Genomic DNA, 19,683 nt, shown 5'->3' with positions numbered 1-19,683 from the left:
GAGTCCTCTAAGGGCTGCCACACAGGGCCGGGGACTGGCAAGAGGTGCCGGGTGGGCCTCTGGGGGCAAGTGCAAGGAGGAGAGCGGCCTGGGGGGACCCCGTGCCCGCAGCTCACGGCAGGGTGTGGGCGTCCGGGGAAGGGAGGCCCCCTCCCGGGTCAGGGGGCGCCAGGGCAGAGCTGGCGACGGGGGGGGGGGTGCGGTACACAGCTGAGCACAGGGACGCCGTCTCAACCCCCAGCCCGCAGGAGTGGTTGGTGTCATGCAGGGGCCACAGGGGTCCGGGTGGGTGGCCGGCCAGCCCAGGGTGGCTCTAAGAGGGGGACGTGCATCCTGGGGGCACTTGGAGGGTAGAGAGGGGAGGACCTGCTGGGGTGAGGTGAGGCTGTGGGGTGCAGAGTGGGTTGAGTGTCCTCGGCCAAGACCAGAGCGCTGGAGGCCACTCTGACAGCCCCGACTGTGACATGGTGGCCCCGGGACAATAGGGGTCTGGGTGACACTCCAGGTTGCCGGGCAGCTCTGCTCCTTCATCCCTGGGGCCGGGTTTCTCTGCCTGGGTGTCCGCCACGCCAGGACCATCGCAGGGACCAAAGCTTCGGTCCTTGGGGCACCTGCCGGGCGATGTCCATCAGGTCGACCGTGAGGGGTTCGCCAGGTGGAAACACCCCAGGAGGGGAGGTGAGTCTGAAGCCCAAGGGTGGGTCTGGGCTGCAGGAGGGTGATCAGGAGTCGTCGGAGGGGAGGTGGACCTCTGCAGAGACTGGAGCCTGGGGCATCTCTCTGGATTTGGGAGGGGGAAGCTACTACAGAGGCGTGAGAATTGCACTGGCATTGGACGTCTCCCTGGCGTCGCTGATGTTGGGTGTCTGCAGAAGGGACCTTCAAGCTTCAGAGAAACAGTCATTTACAACTGAGAATTCTATACCCAGCCCAACAGTCTAACAAGACTGACAGTGACATTGGGACAGGTTTAGACGTGCAAGAACGCAGAACATGCATTTCTCATTTAACTAGAAATAAAATTTGAAAGAAAGACTTTTCTCTCTTCCTGGACAGAAAATAAAATTTAAAAAAAAAATGAAAGAGAAGGACTTTGATATGTATAAAAATCTTGCTGTGCTTATGATCCAAACTATGAACACAGGATGCCTCTCTGTTTAGGACTTTGATTTCTTTCATCGGATTTTTGTAGTTTTCGTAAGATACTGTTTTATTTTATTATTTGTTATTTCATTTTCTTTAGATGAATTGTAAACGATGCTGTGGTTTTTGGTTCTGTTTCCACTTGTTAGTTGTTAATGTATAGACAGGCAATTGATTTTTGTGTGTTGATCTTGTATTCTACAACATAACTGAATTTATATTTAGTTCTGAGATTCTATTTTTAAGCTACTTGGGATGTCTATGTAGACAATCATGTAATCTTTAAATATATACAGTTTTCTTTCTTCTTTTCCAATATGTGTACATTCCTTTATTTATTATATACTGGCTAGAATTTTCAGTCCCATGTTACATACGAATTGCGAGAGCAACATTCTCACCTTATTACTGAATTTAGGGGGAAATAATTGAGTCTTTCACCATTAAGTATGAGGCTACCTGTAGGGTTTTATTTTTTGTAGATAATATTTATGAGATTGAGGAAATTCCCTTTAATACCTAGTTTCTGAGTTTTCTTTGTTATTAACAGTGTTGATTTTTAAAGATAATTTAGTTTAATTGATGGTGTCATACGATTTTGCCCCTTAGCCTATTTGATGGATTACTAATACATTAATTTCTGAGTACCAAGAATAAACCCTCCATGCTTATGATCTATTAATTTTTTTCACATTACTTAATTTGATTTGTTAATATTTTGTTGAGGATTTTTGTGTCTATGTTCTCGAGAGAGATGCATTTATATGTTTCTTTCTTCCTTATACTGTCTGTATCTTGCTTTAGTATCAGGGAATATTGGCCCCACGAAATGAATTGGCAAGTATTTGACCCTCTTCTATGTTCTGCATCTGGTTGCTTAAAATTGGTGTCGAGTCCTCTTAAATGTTTGGTAACATTTTCCCACAAATTCATGTGGCACTGAAGATTTCTCTTTTTGGAGTTTTAAAATTACAGATGTATTTCTTTTTTTTCTTTTTTGAGATAGTCTCACTTTGTTGCCCAGGCTAGAGTGAGTGCCGTGGCATCAGCCTCACTCACAGCAACCTCAAACTCTTGGGCCCAAGCGATACTACTGCCTCAGATTCTTGAGTAGCTGGGACTACAGGCATGCGCCACCATGCCCGGCTAATTTTTTCTATATATATTAGTTGGCCAATTAATTTCTTTCTATTTTAGTAGAGATGGGGCCTCACTCTTGCTCAGGCTGGTTTTGAACTCCTGACCTCGAGCAATCTGCCCACCTCAGCCTCCCAGAGTGGTAGGATTACAGGCGTGAGCCACCGCGCCCCGCCCAGATTTATTTCTTAATACATGCATAGGCAGTCATATTGTCTATTTCATACTGAACGAGACGTAGTTTGTATATTTTAAGAAATTGGGAGCTGATTTTCATCTATTTTTATCAATTATTGAGGGAGGAGTTTTTAAAAACTTCAATCTGAATTATGAGTTTATTTCTCTGTTTCATTTGTATCTCGCTCCATTTTGAATCTTTGCCAACAGCGGGATTGATAGCTTGGATTTTTTTTATGTCTTTCTGGTACATTGATCTTCTTAGCATTTCTATGATGTGTTTCTTTATCTTTGTCTTGAAGTCTGCTTTCTCTGGACTTTACCTTCAAACCTCATCTCTACCTCGTAGGTCTAATGAACCCTTTGTATATTTAAAAAATCATATTACAGAATATTTAGAGAAGCAGAAATAAAAAATGAAAGTGCCTTTATTCGGATTTTTAACAAAAATCCAAACATAGATGAAAAAAGAAGGTGGAATCATATTATAGAACATTTAGAGAAGTAGAAATAAAACATGAAATTGGCTTTATTCCGATTTTTAATAAAAATACAAACATAGAAGGGGAAAAGGAAGGCGGAAGACTTCGGGTGGGATTGGAAGGGAAGAGGGAGCCTTGGATCTGAGGAAGGATGGAGGAGAGGTCCGGTTGCCGGTGGTAACCCTGGCCAGGTGTGCCTGCCCAGGTGAGGCGACGCCCAGACTACGTCCTCTGTGGCAGGTGGGGCGCTTTCAACAGCAGTCTAATTAGGACCTAGCTAGGATGAGCAAGGGTGAAGACACACGATCCTGTCATCACGAGGAGAGAAATGCGGTTCGAGGCTCCAAGATAAACAAAACTGTCTGAGTCAGTCGCCATGCAAACACGCAGGGCTGCAGGGGAGGGTCGGGTCGCTGCCCAGGTGCGGGACCAGAGAGTCCGCGGGGCCCGGACGCCGACGCCCGCGCACGAGACCTCGCTCCGTCTTCCAGGAGGCGAAGCCAAACCCGGCCTGGAAGGAAGCGTCCCTCTCACGGCCGTGGGTTTGGAATAAGGACACAACAAGCCCTCGCTCCGAGGAAACGAGAAACCAGAAACACAAGCTGCTCTCGGGAGGCAACAGCTTTAATGAAGGAAGAAGTTGGCAGGAATCGCCGGCCCGACGGCAGCTGTTTATGCGTTGTTTCACCGTGGTTCTGTTTCCGTGCTGGCCGCAGAAGCTGGAGGTGAGACAGCGTTTTGGGGCCAGGAGGCCAGACAGAGACACCCTGAGAGGTGGCCAGGTGAGGCCAGGGCATCAAGTGAGATCGGGCTGGGTGAGGTGGCTCAGCCTGTGATCCCAGCACTCTGGGAGGCCGTAGTGGGAGGATGGCTTGAGGCCAGGAGTTCAAGACCAGCCTGGGCAACATAGTGAGACTCCCGTCTCTATAAAAAATAGAAAAATTAGCCAGGTGTGGGGGTGCTCACCTGCAGTCCCAGCTGCTCGGGGGGGCTGAGGCAGGAGGATGGCTTGAGCCCAGGAGTTGGAGGCTGCAGTGAACTGTGATGACGCCACTGCACTGCAGCCTGGGTGACAGAGCGAGACCCTCTCTCTAAAAAACAAAATAAAATAAGACCAAGCTGAACGTGAAGTGCGCCGTGCTCTCCCTCACATGCGGCGGGGTCCGCCTTGCTTTCCCGGGTCGGGGTCCTGGTCCCCACACGCCAGAATCCACCCCTGCGGCAGGCTCCCTCCGGAGTCCGTGGGTCTCCCTGCCTGTGGCCCGGCCCTGGCTCCGGGTGGGCTGGCAGCAGTGGCCGGGCGAGGATCGGGGCTGCTTTTCGTCTCCCGGCTGCAGACGCGGCGCCAGCTCGGGGCCGTGAAGGTGCGGCCGGCTCACACCGGCGTGCACGCAGGGCACACAGGGGTCGGAAGCTCCTGGACCACGGCGGGAACCAGAACAGCGTCCACCTTGACAGCGCAGAGCGAGGAGCGGGCGGAGAGGAGGGAGGAGGCTGACCAGGGCTGGCCGGGACCTCGTCCCGTAGGGGCCGGCGGGGCTCGAGGACTCAGCATTTCCCTCTGCTGCTCCTGGAAAGATCCGAGGGCAACGGGGAAGCAAACAGGCCGGCTGGCTCCATTATCCCAACTGAGACAAGGAGTCACCCAGGCCTGGGACGGCCGGGAGGGGCCTGGGAGCGAGAGGCAGGCGGGAGGCGAGAGAGACATCGTCTAGGGTGCCGTACGGGAAATGGACACGCTGAACCGGCTGGGGTAGTTTTTAATTTTTAATTTATTTTTTTTAAGACAGTCTCACTCTGCTGCCTGGGCTAGATTGCCGTGGCGTCAGCCTAGCTCACAGCAACCTCAAACTCCTGGGCTCAAGCGATCCTCCTGCCTCAGCCTCCCGAGTAGCTGGGACTACAGGCATGCGCCACCATGCCCGGCTGATTTTTTCTCTACATATTTTTAGTTGTCCGGTTAATTTCTATTTTTAGTAGAGACGGGAATCTCGATTTTGCTCAGGCTGGTTTCGAACTCCTGACCTCGATTGATCTGCCTGCCTCGGCCTCCCAGAATGCTAGGATTACAGGCGTGAGCCACCTCGCCCGGCCTCTGGGTAGTTTTTTAAAAGAAGGGTATTTAAAACCTGTCACAAAGCCTCAGCGCTAAGCAGGATGGCGGTGCCGGCTGTGTGGACAGCAGGTGGGCGTAGCGGAAGGCCGGGAGCAGACGCCAGTCCAAGGGACACTGGGTGCTTAGGGGCGGTGCCGGGTGGCAGCCAGGAGAGCCACCCAGAGACAGACGCCACGCTGAGTTTCTCCAGCGCACGCTCCACAGGAAGACGTCCAAGGGCTCCCATATGCAACAGTTAAAAAAATAAAATCTCAAATGCGTTTTCTAAAAATGGGAGATCTTTAAAACTTCAGAATGGGAAAAAGGGTTTTTTAAAACTGAGACACAGAACCCAGAAGCTCTGAGCGGCTGATAAATTTGACTGCTGAAAAGTAAAACAACGTCTGCGGAAGCTGCCGTAACTCGAGCAAGACGGGCTGGGCTGCGCACCTCATCCCGCACAGGCCCGGCTCCTCCCGAGCGGAAAGAACTCCTGGAGATCAGGAGGAAAAAGGCTGACGCTAGGAAAAGGGGGAAGGAAGACGCCAGAGGGTTCGCACCCCCCACGCAGAGTAAAATGCAATGATTGCAAAACTCACAAAATAAGAGCCTGTCAGGGAAACTCGAATTCCAGCACCTGGATGCCCTGTTTGCACCTGGGGCGGGCAGAGGTCCTGGCGTGGGGGCACCGTGTGTGTGTGTGTGTGTGTGTGTGTGTGTGTGTGTGTGCGTAGGGGGGGCTGTCGGGTGGGTCCCCTGAGGATGTCTTGCACGCACAGACCCTCGGACCTCGAGCGTCCACTTCTAAGAGTTTTTCTGCAATGCCCCACCCCCGTCCCCGGCCACACTGTCCATACCCACAGACTGGAAGGTGCTTGAACGCCCACCGCCTTCAAGCCCCCTTGAGCCCACCCAGACACCGGGCAGGAGGACACTGTTCCGGCAGGGAAGCCTCTGAGGCCTCCTGGATCCCGAGCGGCGACAGAGCAAGGGCCGGGCGCGTGCGCAGCGCGCTGGCACGGGTGGGAGGAGGGGAAGAGGAGGAAGCCCGTGACCTCCGGTGCCTGTAGGAGGCGGCGTGGGAGGAGGGAGGTGGAGACACCTGTGCTTGTTTCTGTACTCGTGTAAGGGTCTCATCTATTCTAAAATGGATTTTTTTTTTAAAGAAACAGAGGTGTACCGCTCTCACCACCAGGAGTGTGGGACGCCCCCACACCCCCCACCCTCCCGGGAGGTGGAGTGGACCTGGGCGGGGGAGGGAGAGGATTGCTTCCATCCTATGCACTTTTATTTTTATAGTTTGAGTATTTATGATCAATTTATAATTTTTTTAAAGATATCATTTTGCTTTTGTGTTGCTGATTTTAAAAATTAATGAAATTACTTTTTAGGGTAGAAAAATTAATTTACTAGAAAAATTAATTTAATAGGGTAGAACTAAATGAAGTAGACACAGAGCTGCATCAGGAAACAGGTGTAAAGTGGTGTATCAATGAACTTTTAGCTAATAGAGGGACTGAAGACAAGGGCTGAGGTCGAAATTCCTGGCAGAGAGGAGGGGGCCACGCAGGGGAGGCCACAGGAGGGGACACATTTACAATTTACCAAAAGAAAAAAACGAAAGAAAAGGAATGTCCACTTATCTTAAAATTATTATTAGGGCTGTCTAAAATCACAGGGATTAATTTTTTTCACATAAGAGAAGGTAAAACAAACAGGTGGGCGCGGCACATGCCTCCACAGGGCTCCCCACGGGCAGCCCTGCACCCCCAGGACTCTGAACTTGACCCCGCAGCCCGTCCTGGGGGCTGGCAGGTGGGCTGGAGGGTCATTTCTGGCAGGGGCCGAGCAGGTGCCCCCCACCCAGACGTCCTGCAGTCTCTGGCGGCCCCGAGCTATGTTCTGGAAGGGGGGGCAGGACCGTCCCCATGGAGCTTGACAAGACCCTTTTCCATGTTCCACACCCGCCCCCGAGCCGGTCCTGTCAGGATCCTTTCTGTGGCGGTGCCTCCCAGGCCCCTCCCAGGCCCCTTCCGGCCCTCCCTTGGGGCCCGCTCCTTCTGCAAGCAGCACCCCCAAGCCCAAGTGTGCCTGGGCGCCCATCCCCCACCCATGCTCATGTCCTCCTGAGGACCGGGGCCCAGGGACCCCTCTCCTCCCCTCCTGCTACATTAGGACCATCTGGGCCACCACCTCCTGGGAGCCCTCCGTCCGTCTTGGAAGGGGCCCAAGGCCCACGGGCTGTGCCCGGGGTCCCAAGCTGCTGGGACAGGCCACCCGGCCCTGCAGGGTGTGGGTAACGGGCGAGGCTGGCCTGGGGGCGCCCCCCTCCTCCAGCAGCTCACTGTTGCCTGATTTATAGATTGGAGGGCAATTTCGTTTGGGAAAAGAAGTCTCTGTGGCCAAATGGAAACAGGGTGAAAGGCCACGGGAAGGTGTGCAGAGAACCAGACGCTCCAGGCCGGGGCCGCCTGGGCCGTGGGTTCTGGAGAGTTCCCTGCTTCTGTGCTCACGCTGAGGCATCCAGAGTGTGTGCTGGTAGCTGGGTGTACCCCCTGCACCGAGGTCTTGCTATTTCTGGATGCGAAAGTGGTGATTAAGGTGGGAAACAGCCCCCACCGCCGTCGCTGTTATTTTAAGGGTCTAAAACGTTCATTTGCAGCCTGAGGTTTTCTGCCTAAATCCTCATTTTACTGTTTAACTGAATTACCTTCATTCACTTCTGGGTTTACGCAAGGTGACTCGTTCCTCGCCTGCCACTTTAAAAGCATCTTCGGAGGGTTTTGCCGTTTTGCTCGCAGATAAATCAAAAACAGCTGTGACTTAAAAGTCGCAATTTTTCATTTGTCTGGTCTTCTCTGAGAGCTCCCCTGGGATTCTGGGAAGCAAAAGAAAAATAACAAAATTATAAGTAATTGGGAAATCGCTTGGCTGCGGTGAGCCCGGAATGTCACCAATGTGTGCGCTGTCTGCGCGGCTGGGCCCTGCGGTCCACGCCGGCTCCTTTCGGGGGGTTATGCAACAGTTCCCCCAAGGCCAGGCACGGAGGGGACAGCATGCCCCCAACATTCTCCCTAAGGAGGGAGGAGGCTCCCCCCGGCCTGGGCCCCGCAGGGTGCCGACCCAGCCACCTGTCCCCAGCCCCAGGGACGGTCATGGGACGCCCAGGGGACACCCAGGGCACCAAGTTGCCTCAGAAATGGGGGGAAGAAACCACCCTGCCTTCACCCAACACTCTGATATTTTGTTCATCTTGGAATTTTTGCATTCAGTTTGATTTTGTAAAACATCGCATTGAAATACTGTGTGTCTTGATTCCTGAGTTTTTTGGTGCCTTTTGTACCTGAGGGAGTGGCACACTCAGCTGACCCCAGTCCAGGGGCTCAGGGGGTGGCGGTGCAGTGACTTTGTGTGTGTCTGTGTGCATGTATGTTTGGGTATGTGTGGTTTGTGAGTATGTAAGAGTATGTGTGGTGTGAGTGTACATTTGGTGTGTGTGTGTGTGTATGTGCGGTGTGTGTACATGTGGTGTGCATATGTGTGGTATGTATGTGTGGTGTGAGTATATGTGTACCTATGGTGTGCAGGTGTATGTGTACGTGTGGTATGAGTGTACATGTGGTGTGTGTACGCATGGTGTGTGGGTGTGTGTACATGTGGTGTGTGTGTAGATGTGATGTGTGTACATGTGGTGTGTGTATACATGTGGTGTGTGTGGGTGTATGTGTGGTGTGAGTGTATGTGTATGTATGGTGTGCGGGTATGTGTGGTGTGTGTACATGTGTATGTGTGTACATGTGTTGTGTGTGTACATGTGGTGTGTGTGGGTGTATGTGTGGTGTGAGTGTGTGTGTATGTATGGTGTGCGGGTACGTGTGGTGTGTGTACATGTGTATGTGTGTACATGTGTTGTGTGTGTACATGTGGTGTGTATGTGTATGTATGGTGTGTGGGTACGTGTGGTGTGTGTACATGTGTATGTGTGTACATGTGGTGTGTGGGGGTGTATGTGTGGTGTGAGTGTATGTGTATGTATGGTGTGCGGGTACGTGTGGTGTGTGTCCATGTGTATGTGTACGTATGGTGTGTGTGTGTTTGCAGGTGCGTGTGTGAGAGGGAGAGAGAAAGCGCAATGCGCAGCGCTAACACCGGCGAATCCGGGTACGAGGCGCACAGCTGTTCATGACACTATCTGGTCCACTTTTTTTCTGTGAGTCTGAAATTTTTCAAGGTAAAAAATTTAGTTTAAAAATCCATAAATCAAACCATATTTTTATTTATGTGATTCTAATGTCTCCTAATTAAAAAAAAAAAAACGGAAGTTTCCATTCCTGACCCAAAGACACCGTGGGGAACAGGAGGAAAAACGCTAAATGCAAACACCGCGGACGCAGCAGCGGGAGCGCCACCGCCGCGTTTTCCTCCCACGAGGCACCGCGTGCGTCAGAGCCAGTGAGCAACCCGGAAGGCGCGAACATCCGGGGACCGCTGCCCTGACCCAGGCCCGATCTTCCAGAACGAGGCGACTGAGCAACGAGGATGGCGGGAACATCCGGGGACCCCTGCCCTGACCCAGGCCTGACCTTCCGGAACGAGGCGACCGAGGCCATCTCAGGCGAGAGCCGGCGGACAGGGCCTGTCACAGCGGAACCTCCGCGCAGGAAGCTGGGGAAGCTCCGCCGGAGGGGAAGGCGCGGCGGGAGCACAGTCTCCGGAAGTGGCGGCGCAAACGCCATGGCTGACGTGAAAGATAGTTTTCTTCCTCCTCACGTGTCCAAGCTTCACAAGCCTTTTAAGAATTAAAAATTATGACAGTGCGTCGTGGGGCTGCTTACGGCTATGGCTGCCGTGCGGTGCGCCGCGGGCAGCGGCACCGACTCCGGACGGACTGTGCGGGACGTGCGTGTGGAGGCCACCGGGCGAGGCCACCAAACGCCCCACGTGCAGTGAAGGGACTCAGCTCGCAGATGTGATTCCATGACACGAAGTTTCGAACAGGAAACGCTGATCTGCGGTGACATATCCAGAGCAGCGGTTCCTTCCGGGCACGGAGAGGGACTGAGGGGATCCGAGGAACATTTCTGGGAGGTGAAAATGTCCCACATCATGACAGGTCTGTGAGTCGCAGGGGCGCGTCCGTCTGTCAGAATCATACAGCTGATGGCGGGGGAAGGAAGTGGGAGGCTGAGGTGACCCAGTTTCAGGACCAACTGCGGAGCTGCAGCAGCCAAGGCCGCGTGGTGGCTGCACACATAAGAACACATCAGTGGACCAGGGTGGGGAGCCCAGGGACAGACAGGCACAGTCAACCCATCTTGGCGCAAAATGGGCAAAGACAAGCCTGCCCAACAGGTGGGGCAGGGACAGCTGGACATACACACGCAAAAATAAAGAACCTAGACACAGACTATAAACCCTTCACAAAAATTAACTCAGAATAGATCACAGACCCAAGAATAAAATGCAAAACTATAAAACTTCTAGAAGATAACATGGGAGAAAATCTAGATGACCGAGGGTTTGGTGATGATGTCTTAAAATGCAACACCAAAGGCCAATCCGTGAAAGAAATGACTGACGAGCAGGACTTCACTGAAACCAAACACTTCTGCTCTATGACAACACTGACGAGAGACTGGGAAGACCAGACTACAATAGATTAAACTCGGAAGGGATCTCTGTTAAAGGACTGCCATCTAACATATACAAATAATTCTTAAAAGTCAACAAAACAAAGAACCCAATTACAAAAGTGAGCACAAGACCCGAACAGACAGTTGCCAAAGAAGGTACACAGATGACACATGAGCACATGGAAAGATGCTGGCTGTGCTACTTCGTTAGGGAATTGCAGATTAAACAGGCAGTGAAACTACTCAGGACGATGCTGTAGTGGTGGGTACATGTCGTTATGCAGCTGTCAAAATGCACAGGCTATGCAACACCATGCCTGAGCTCCACCGTGAATTGTCATGATGTGTCAGTGCAGATCCATCATTCATCGTCAATGCAACACTGTGGGGGGGGGCGGTTGTGCAGGGGGAGACTGTGCATGGGGGGATGGACAGAGGGCATGTGGGAAATTGCTGTACTTTCTGCTCCATTTTTCTTTCTTTTTCTTTTTCTTTTTCTTTTCTTTTCTTTTTTTTTTTTTTTTTTGAGACAAAGTCTTGCTCTGTTGCCAAGGCTAGAGTGCTGTGGCGTCAGCCTAGCTCACAGCAACCTCAAACTCCTGGGCTCCAGCAATCCTTCTGCCTCAGCTTCCCCAGTAGCTGGGATTACAGGCATGCACCACCATATTTCTATATATTTTTAGTTGGCTAATTAATTTCTTTCTATTTTTAGTAGAGATGGGGTCTCCCCCTTGCTCAGGCTGGTTTGGAACTCCTGACCTTGAGCGATCCACCCACCTTGGCCTCCCAGAGTGCTAGGATTGCAGGCATGAGCCATCGCTCCTGGCCCTCTGCTCCATTTTTCTCTGAAACTGAAACTGCTCTAAAAGTAAACTCTATTTAAAACAATTGTACAGCTAAGATTTGTGCATTTCAATATGTATAAATTTACACAAAAGACTAAAATAGTAATAATTGAGCGGGGGAGGGGAATGAGAAAGTGAAAGTGTCAATTATACAAGCTGGATGAATGTTGTAAGTATTGCCGCTGGGTGGTGGATATCAGGACGAGTACTGCGTGTTTCTGCGTGCTCTTATGCCTTTGATACTTTGCACTGCACAAAGTGTTCTTAACAAAAGCAATTGAAGAGAGAGTCTTTCAAAGGGAAGACCGTCAAAAGGGACTCAACATGTACACAACTGCCTACCACATTAATTATCAAGAGGAAAGTCGGTCTGGCCTCAGATTTCTTTACAGTGACAATTGATACCAGGGACGATGGAACCACCCACAAGTTCCTCGAGGAAAGATAGTGTGAGCCCCGATTTTACAGCCAGCTGCGTGGTCACAGACACAGAAGGCAACCGGCAAACGTTTTTGATCATGCAAAAGCTCAGGGGACGTGATTCCTCTGAGCCGAGGATAAACTACAGCCAACTAAAAAACGAACTTAAAAACGCTGTCCACAGCGTGAGCGGTACACCTTGAATCTATTTAACTATAGCACTAAGGCTAGAACAAATGTGGCTGGAAGAAATTTATGAGAATGCAAAGTGATAAGTGTCTGACCCTGCAGAAATCGTAAAGTTAATAATGGTTTGGAGTTGCAGGGAGAACTAGGCAGGAAACAGGAAGAGTGGCTGGCCCGCTCATCTTTGTGACCAGGGGCTACAAGACATTTTCAGAATTGATAAAGCCAGTGCTGGAGGCTGACGTCTTGTCGCAGTGAAGCGGGGAGCTGGGCAAGGCCGAGGGAAAGGGTGGAGGAGCCGTGCACCACCCCACGACCCAACACACTGCTCATGGGGGCCCAGGAGGTGCTGCTCACAGATGGAGAATAAAATAGTGCAAGAGTCAAAATTAATTGCTTACATTTTAAAACCAAAATAAACTTATCCAAAGTTGTTCCTAAAATAGGAGGTGTTTATTTTGCATGAAATGTGAGGTGAGGAAGAAATACTGCCGCGTGGATGTCATCCCTTTCAGGCTGGCGGCTGCTATTGGTATTCCAGACGACGGTGGTTAAGACGGGGAGCCAGAAACCATAGCAAAAAGCCGCTTCCATTTTGTGACAACTGTGTTCTCGGAAGAGCGCTATAGCACAGAAACTTAGGGTTGTTTTTACATCTTCACCAGAGATTGTGTTTCTTGGGCCAACGTGAGGTTGGAGGGCTAACTTCTAAGATTTTTCTGCAGGATACATTTGAACATTTTTTAAGTCCTAAGACTGAGGAATTGGCTGTCTGCTACACTAAAACTAAGATACGGCTTTCTGAGATCTGGTTGTGGTCTCCAGGCATTCCACTATCTAAAGAAAGTAAATCCCTAAAATAGATTCCCATCACTACATGATACATTCATTTGGTAAGAAGTAATTTGCAAGGAAAATTCCATATTCAATAGCCGCAGTTTTAGAACTTATTTTTGGGTTATCCATATGGAAAATATATTGGGTAGAAATTGTTTTCAACTAATAAGGTAATTATAATATTATGCTTACAAGTTAAATTATCTCCTCCTGATCAGTGTTTCCCACTGAATGGTTTTGCACTTGAATGCAACTTAGATTGGAGGGATGGCTTCTTTTCCTTCCTTCGAGATTCTCTGCATTTCCGGACATTGAGGACCCTGGGGCTGGTGGTCCACCCACCTGGCCCCGCTGTGGTCTGCAGGAAGTGTCTCAGCCGGCTGGGCAGGGTACGGACACGTCTGCAGAGAATGCCGGACACCAGCCCCTCTGGTGGACATTAGTCTATGGACTTCTTGGTCAAGGCAGCTTTTGCATTGCTTTGGTACAAACTGAAAATACAGTCTTTGATTACAAAAGAATCTAGAAAAATAAGTGTGGTCAGAGCAAAGTTGTAAGGGAATCAAAAAAATTTTTTAAAAATAGAAAAAAACGTTGGAAGGAAAAGAGAAAATTTTGTTAAAAAAACTAAAAGCCATTCAAAGACACGCAATGTCTGCCACAAAAGTTCTTTTTGGAAAGTAAATCTTCTATTCAACATTTTTATGGTATTTTTATGTTAATTTTGGTTGAAATGAACTACATAGATAAATGTTTCAGTGATTTGTGAGGCTAAAATCGTTGTTTTTTGTATGCTTATCAAATAATTATATAGTCTACATTTGCTCATTGAAGGGGAAAAATATAGTTGATAGATGCCAGATTCGTGGGTTCTGAGATTCCTTTGTCTTCTGATTTTTCAGGTGGTCGCAGTGACCCGCCGTGTCCTTGGAGAGCACCTGTCATGAATTGTGCCTCATGGCATTGCCAGACTCAAACTTCTTAATCGCTTTTGCTCTAGAAAGCACTGTGTCAAACCACCAGCTGTCAACTGTTAACGCAGTGGATGCCACTGCTGCCATGAAGACCTGCCCCTCGCCTCCTGTGATGCCATTCCCAGCCTCCTCCGCAGCTGTGGGCCACGGCCACAAGCAGGAGGGACACCTGCTCCAGGTGGGCACACGGCCTCTCCCCCACTGGGCCCCAGTAGCCCCTGTGACCTCGGAGTCACCTGTGAAGGGAGCTGGCGATGCCACCATTAGCCTGTGTCCCTCAGTGTGCAGGGGACTCTCCCACACCGACACCTCCCTGTCGTCCCCACGCACTGCCCCAGTGCTGGGACCTCCCTGTACTGCCTGCGGGAACAGCACACGCACTCACATGTGCTTGCCATCACGCATTTTTTTGTCTAGCCACAGCCATTAGCCTCCGTGGCACACCCAGCACATTATAAGATTTCGTTTCACCCTTTTGTCCTGAAATATGGTTAAACACTGCTGCGCTCTCTATCCACCCCGTGATAGTAGCTTCTGTCCGTAGCAGGACCTGCTCTGGAAATGTCACCCCAGATGCCGACCCTTGTCTGGTTTCTGTCCCGAGCACCATGTTATCACAGCAGTTTCCCTGCAGCAGTGGGTGGATGCCGCTTCCCCAAAGCTCAGCGCCGACTGGCCGTGTTTGGTATCCATCTCGGGATGTGGACAGGGGCTCTGTGCCAGAGCGCCCGTCTGACCTGCTGCTGCAGTTCCAGAACATTCTGTCCCCGGGGGTATCTGAGCGCACAGCAGTTGCTCAGTGCAGGCTGAGTGACTGACTCAGACTCCAGTCGGACATGCTCACAGAAGAGCATTTAGTTAAATGCAGACTCTCCAAGTGCGGGCGCTTGCAGGCCCTTTCCTTCAGGAACGTTCTTTCCTGCTCCTGTGCAGTGCTTCAGGCAGGTCAGCTGTTCCCAATCAGGCCTCCCAGCGAATTGAGATCTAAGAAATGAAACGTAGATTCTGCTCACACTGTGGGGAATAATTTTATCACTTTTGCTGTGTGTTATGCGTATCCATTGTAGAAAAATATAAAATGAACAAGCAAGAGGAAGAAACAGTCACTCAGAATGCCGTCACCTGGACTCGGCTATTCACACATCTGTGTCGATGGGGACATGTGCATGTGGTGTGACCGCGCAACACGTGACATGTCGTGTGTGATTTTTCATGTGACGTGTCGTTAGCAGTTTTCCAGGCCAATAAACGAAGATCTACTGGATCATTTTAATGTTATGTAGAATGCCACGGTTTGAGCAAATTCAAGTGATTAATACGTCACTTAATTTTCGGCCATTTAGGTTGTTCAGATTTTAGCTGTTATAAAAACGCGGTGGAAACACTGTTGCGAGTGTATTGGGGCATGTCTCTTATCGCATCCTCAGGGTTCGTTCTGAGATGTTGCGCACACTCTTAAGGCTCCGGATAGGTGTCAGCAAGGGTCCCACGGGAGCGAGTGGCGAGCTCCACATCCCGCGTCCCCTGCACCGGGAATGGCATTCTCCCTAGTACTGCCACTCTGACAGTGACGCGCGACGTGTGGCTGCTTCTCACATGCAGCTCTGTGAGTGGTGTCGATTTTGTTCCTGGAGCAGCCGCAATATTGACCCTGTGTTTGCCGCATGTTGCAAGCGTTTCTCCCACTCTGTGCCATGCCTGTCGCCTGCTCTTCGCTTCCCTTCATTTCACGCTATCGCCTTTTCTCCCGGTTATGAGCGTGGCTTGACCTTCCATTATTGCACAAGAGCACGCTTACCGCGGCTGGGATTTTGCTTTCTGCACTCCTCTCTTTAACCACTTCAGTGCGGCGCTCACCGGCCGCGAGACCTCGCCCACAGCCGGCACGCACAGTCCGCACGGCGGTCTGTGCTGTGCGGTGACGACAAGTCCGTTTTGCTCCTGTGCGATGAGGAAAGCTTGAAAGCGCTGACAGCTTGTTTTACTTTGCAGGCAGCTTTACTTGCCATGTAAATCAGAATAGGCAACATAGACATATATGTTTTCATTACGTTATTTTTAAATGTTCACAATTTTATTTTGATAAATGAAAAATTAGAAAAGTCGCATCACAGCTGTCGGCTAAAGTCGTTGTGCGTGTTCTACAGTCGACACTGGTACCGAAGTGGTTAAAACACGGGGCAACAGCCTGCCCGAGCCACAGGGAGGGGCTGGGGCCTGGCTGCCCATGCTCCGCCTGGCGGCCTCGGGAAGGGCCCTGCCTCTCAGCGAGCAGAGCGGCTCCCTGGAAAGTGCGACTGAAACGGCACCAGCCGCTTAGGGTTGCTGTGAGGGTCGAACGGGAAACTCTGTGTCAAGTCCTTATAACAGCCTCTGGTGCACAGAAAGCACAATTCTGCTGTGACTGCTGTAGAATTTGATCTGAATTTTACGAAGCCATATGGGGTTGTTTCATTACATACAGTCACAAATTAATAGTTGGTAAGCCCTCCTTAAAATTTCTCCAAGTCATCGGATCCAAAGGGGCTTCACCAGGCACCCCTGGAACCTAATAGCACAACTGCAGTTGACACTTCGATAAACCCGTCCTGCCAGGCTGAGGCCCGGACCTGGAGCCGAGAGTCGAGCTGGAGACGGACGTTCGGAGAGGCCCCGGGGACCTGGCCGCCACTCGGCACGGTAGGAACACTGTTGGCAAGGGCAGCGTCCTGAGAAAGAGGAAACCCGGAAGGGCAATCGGACCCTCCAGAGACCGCTAAGTGGAGAAATATCTGTTGATGCCAGCTTGGCTCCGCAGGCCAGGACGGCCCCAGAGCAGAGCCCCGGGCGGCTGCCGTGTAACTGGATACGACGGCATCCAGGGACTTCCAGCGCAACCACGGTGCATTGGCCCAGACGAGCACAGACACCTTCAAGAGTGGTCAGGTTGTAAGATCTTGCTCCATTTGTCATCTTGCACGATGCCTCCACTGTCACACCTCGGGGGGAGAGGTTCCCGGGCACTCTCAGAGTCTACGCAGGGGACCCGCAGCTGGGTTCGGGGCCTCAGCTGATGGGAGGAGGCCCCGGCACGGGCCGCCTGCCTTCCTCGCCTGCTGATTTAACTGTTAATGTTCCAAACACACCTTCGTGGAAATACCCAGAATCGTGTGTGACCCAGTGTCTGGACACCATGTGGCCCAGTCGAGTGGGCACAGAAGTCACCCATCATGACACCCACCGCCTGCTGGCCCTGCTTCAAGCTGGCCAAGGAGCCCCCACCATGGGCGACTCCCACAGACCTCTGCCCTCCTCCCCAAGCCCACCCGGGGACAGGACACGCCCAGCAGCCACCACCCAGGCAGTCCTGGGACCTTCTCCAGCCTTGCTCCCACGCCCCCGCACCCATCCATCCACACGTCCTGTTGGTCCCACCAGGACTCACACCCGGTCTGGCCTCTTCTGCCTGTTGTTCCCACCCACACCCTGGCCCCCTCTCGGCACGGTGGCTGTCACAGGCCCTGTCTCCTGCCACAGCACTCAGTGGGGCTGTAGCAGGACCCAGCTGGAGACCCCTTCCTTGGCCCTATTGGGGGCTGGGTCCTGGCTGGTAGGGTGTGGGCGGCAGTGGCGTGCCCACCCCAGGCGAGGCTGAGAGGTCTCCCTCCCCTCTCTGCTGGCAGAGGCGGTGCCCAGGGCAGGCTCAGTGTCCTGACTCCAGCAGCCTGGGACCCTGCGTGGAGTGGAGGCCCCGCTCCTCTCTCTTGGAGGGTTGAGCCCAGTGGGGCTTGTTGGCTGCAGTGGGGAGAGGGAGGGAGGCTACAGGTCCCTGAACCTGTGAGCGGTGTCAGATCAAGGCTTTTCCCACACCCACCCACCCCTCCACCCTCCTGGCCCCACTACTGCCCTGGGCTTTCCTCCTTCCCCTTCTGCAGGGCTTGTTCCCCCTTGAGGCCTGCAGGCTCACTACTCCCCCTCAGATGCCTCCTCTCTGAAGTCACTGCGGCTCCACCCAGCAGCCAGCTCCACCTCCCTGCCCACCCTGCCTCCTGCTCCTGCTGGCACTGGTGGGCGGGCTGTATTCAGACGGGCCAGGGCCCAGGGAGCAAAACCAGAGAGCAAGCAAATATGTCGGTCTGTCTCTTGGAGCCGAACACACTCTTCCTCTCCTGTTCTTGGACAACGACTTCCAGCTCCAGGACTCACAGCAGGGGCCCCCAGGTTCCCAGGCCTTTAGCCTCGGGCTGAGCCTGTCGCCAGACTAATACAGACGGCAGGACCTTTACCCTGAAAACTGCTAAATGTAGCCCAGAGAAATTACAGGCAACCGATACATGGAGAGTGTTATGGTCTAAATGTTTGTGTCCCCCTAAAATTCATATGTTGAAATCCTACCCCCCAAGGTGATGGTGTTTGGAAGGGAACCTTTCGGGAGGCTATCTGGTCACGAGGGTGGTGCCCACACGCCTGGGTTAGTGCCCTTGTCAGAGAGACTGCTGAGAGCTAGTCTCGCCTCCCGCCAAGCGAGGACACCGCAAGAAGTCACCATCAGAGAACCAGGAAAAGGGCTCTCACCAGACACCAGGTCTGCTGGCACTTTGATCCTGGACTCCCCACTCTGCAGAGCTGTAAGGAATAAGCTCCTGTTGTTTATGAGCCACCCAGTCCAGGGTGCTCTGTTACAGCAGCCCGGGAGGACTGGGAAAGACACACCCTGATCGTGGGTTAGGAGACACAGCGCTGCCACGCTGTCCGTTCTTCCTGAAAGATCAACATCATCCTAAGGAAAATTCCAGCAGGCTTTGTTGTGGAAACTGACAAGCTGGTTCTGAAAGTTTAATGGAAATGAAAAGGAATTATTAATGGAATAGGGTGAACAGTCCCGACAAAGAGCCGGGAGGAATTACGTACACCAGCTTTCCAGTAAACGGCAGCATGGTATCCGTGTGAAGAGAAACAAACAGATGAACGGGACAGAGCACAGAGTCCAGAAATAGACCCACGGCGGAAATCGGAAGAGTGATGTGCTCTTGCTGGACGGCCTGGCTTGAAAGGAGCTTTCTGGGGTGACAGATGTTCTACACTGTGATTGGGGTCTTGACCACAGAGTGTATCTGTCAAAATTAGCCAACCGTGCACGTGAGGTCCCCTCGTCTCACCGGGCGTCAACTGAGCGTGAGTGCAATGAATTAACGACTCGCAGGAGCATCTGGCGGGGCTGGGGCCGGGCGTTGCTGAGAAGCAGGAGAGAGAGCGAGGGGTGACCTGCCCGGGACACTCCTGCAGGCTGAAATAGAGTAATCGCTGTGCCAGCACGTTGCTGTTACTTTCTAGAAATGTCCTAGCAACTGAGCTCAAATGCTCCACCGACCAAGAACCGGTGGTGATGGAGGCTGGGGCGCCGCGGCGTGAGCTGAGCGGGCCGCGCCCTCCACGCTCGCCAGTACAGGGCACGTGGGTCGGCCCCTGTGCCGGCCCAAAGCCAGCACGGCCAGTGTCTGCCGCACACGTGGTTCAGGTGTGGAAGGACAGGGTGGCATCACCCCCCACCCCCGCTTCTGTTTCACAGCAACATGGGGGGGCGGGGGCCTGGGCCCTGGAGTCCTCCTGGGGGGCTTCCCTGGAGTCCGCAGCTACAAAGGGTGGGCACGTCCGATGCCCTCGTTCACAGCCACCTGCGGGGGTGTGCTAATGCTGACACATTAATAAATAAAGTCAGCTGGGGCTGAGAGAGCCGTCAGTGACCTGGGCAAGCCAGCTCCCGCTCAGGGGACG

General features: G+C 52.1%; 1 long non-coding RNA gene across 1 annotated transcript; it reads left to right on the top strand.

The window, feature by feature from the left end:
- Positions 1-529: 529 nt before the first annotated feature.
- Positions 530-15,204, top strand: LOC105879660 (uncharacterized). Its single transcript, XR_001157843.2, has 3 exons — positions 530-678; positions 13,858-14,107; positions 14,997-15,204. It is a non-coding gene; the product is annotated as an uncharacterized LOC105879660 (long non-coding RNA).
- Positions 15,205-19,683: the final 4,479 nt, after the last annotated feature.

The sequence above is a fragment of the Microcebus murinus genome, chromosome 1 (genome assembly GCF_040939455.1).
Source record: "Microcebus murinus isolate Inina chromosome 1, M.murinus_Inina_mat1.0, whole genome shotgun sequence".
NCBI classification, from domain to species: domain Eukaryota; kingdom Metazoa; phylum Chordata; class Mammalia; order Primates; family Cheirogaleidae; genus Microcebus; species Microcebus murinus.
Note: the sequence above shows the minus strand (reverse complement) of the source record. Positions and strands in the feature narration are given on the sequence as shown.